Source organism: Gastrolobium bilobum, unplaced genomic scaffold, assembly GCF_033153095.1.
Source record: "Gastrolobium bilobum isolate Gb01-03AN ecotype WA unplaced genomic scaffold, APGP_CSIRO_Gbil_v1 utg33396, whole genome shotgun sequence".
Lineage (NCBI taxonomy): Eukaryota > Viridiplantae > Streptophyta > Magnoliopsida > Fabales > Fabaceae > Gastrolobium > Gastrolobium bilobum.
In genome coordinates, this window is record NW_026899524.1 from 15,302 (window position 1) to 17,399 (window position 2,098).

General features: G+C 40.1%; 1 non-coding gene across 1 annotated transcript; it reads left to right on the forward strand.

Moving 5' to 3' along the window:
• The first annotated feature begins 670 nt into the window (after positions 1-670).
• Positions 671-777, forward strand: LOC133290933 (small nucleolar RNA R71). Its single transcript, XR_009748751.1, has one exon. It is a non-coding gene; the product is annotated as a small nucleolar RNA R71 (small nucleolar RNA).
• Positions 778-2,098: the final 1,321 nt, after the last annotated feature.

Consider the following 2,098-nt stretch of genomic DNA (forward strand, 5'->3'; position numbering starts at 1 on the left):
ATCATTCCTAATGACATATTCCTTGACATAATTTTCCAGGGTGTTGATGCGTTGGTCATCTCTGTGGAACGGAACGTAGTTGTTTCTCCTTTGTTCAAACGTTCCACTGCTGCTGCCTTGCTGATACTGTTGTTGGGTGTTGAATGGTCTTTGGTTCATGGGTGGCCTCCATTGGGTGTTGTGGCTCTGATCCTTAATGATAGTTCCTCCAGGACTTGAATTTGTACTGCGTCCTGCTTGTTGATTGTCTCTGGTGAAGTTTCTGTTGCCAAAATTTTCTGCATAACATACCAATGCAGTGGATGGGCAGTCTGTTGAGTCATGAAGTTCACCACAGGCTGAGCATGGTTCAGTTTCAGCTGCTGTGAGTTACAAGACTTTCATCCTTGGTGCTGCTTGGTCAACTTTCAGGTTCTTCACTTCATTCTTGAGTGATGCCAGCTGGGCTTCCATGGCAGTTTTTTTATCCAGTTCTAGCATGCTTGGCTTCCTTACTGGGCTCACTTTGTCTATTGGCCATTGGAGACATCTTTCAACAGTTCCTTCTATAATTTCGTAACTTGATTCAAGTGTTCGTGTAAAGAAATATCCTCCTGCAGCAAAATCTAAGTGAGATTGAGAAGTATGTTCAACTTCGTTATAGAAAGATTGTAACACTCCCCAACTCTCTACCCCATGGTTTGGACATTTTCTGATGATGTCCTTGTATCTCTCCCATGCTTCATAGAGGTTTTCTCCATAAAACATTCTGAAGTTAGAGATTTCTGCTCTAACATCAGCTTGTCGGGACATTGGGAGAAACCTCTCTATGAACTTGTTAGAGAGCTCCTCCCATGTGTGGATTGATCCAGGGGTGAGAGTTTTCATCCATGTTTTTGCCTTTAATCCTAAGGAGTGAAGGAACAACCCCATTCTCATGCTCTCCTCTGTCACACCCTCAACTTTAAAATTATCACAGATATCTTGAAATATTGTGAGGTGTGTGTAAGGATCTTCTGCAGGGAGTCCATTGAAGACCCCTGCTTCCCTAATCATGTGAAACATGATAGGTTTCAGTTCAAAGTTGGGTGCTACAGGAGGGAGGATTACTCCCCTGTCTGGTCTGTTCCTGAAAGGAGCAGCCAAAGTTCTGAAGTTTTGTTCAGGAGGAACTTCTTCATTGTTATTATTGTGATCAGCCATGTTTTCAAGAATTTCTTCCCTGAGGATTCTTCTTCTCCTATGAAGTGTACGTTCTGGTTCAAGATCAAAGAGAAACTCAGGTACATCAATGGAGTGGTCAGAGTTTGTTTCAAACTCTTCTCTCATAAACTATAAACACAAGTTATATATGCACAACAATATTAGTGACATAAAGAAAAATATAAAGGTAAGGTCAGATATACAGAATATGTACTAAAAACTGTAAATAAGAACAAAATTTAGTGTTTCTATCCCCGACAACGGCGCCAAAAACTTGTTGGGTGGTTTGCTGATGGTGGAAAATTATAAGTTCTGATAGGGGACGTTCCTCTGTTCTTGCAGAACACATATTCGTTCCCTTAGTTCCAACCCAAGTGCGCAAGTGCACGCATCAAGTAATAAAGGGAGTATTAATGCCCAAATTATCGTTCCCACGAGGATAGAATCCTAATTATTGTCTTACACTATTTTATAAAGAATGAAAATGAGAAGAAAAGTTAGTAAATGAAATGTCTGGTCAAACGTTCCCTACTGTCTTGACAACTTTCCTCAGGAACAGTAGGTTCAATCTGCTGGCAAACAATTACTCGCTGCGTTATGTATGTAATCCTTCCTGTTTAGAAGAAGGTGCGATAATAATCATTGGAGTTGATAGTTATAATTATATAAAGTAAAAAAACTACTAAAGCATAAATAACTATAATCAAGAGACAACAAGGTGATGTTTTATAACAGTTAAACAGAAGGAACGGATTCATTGATTCACTCTTAAATAGTTGTTTTCTCTGCTCAAGACTTAGCACTTCTTGGCTTTGTCCCAGTTTCTTGTCTGCCAACTCTGATTCCTCAGCTCATGGATTAGATGGCTCACAAGTTTCCATATTCTTGCGGCTCCCTTGACTCCAACAGGTACTTA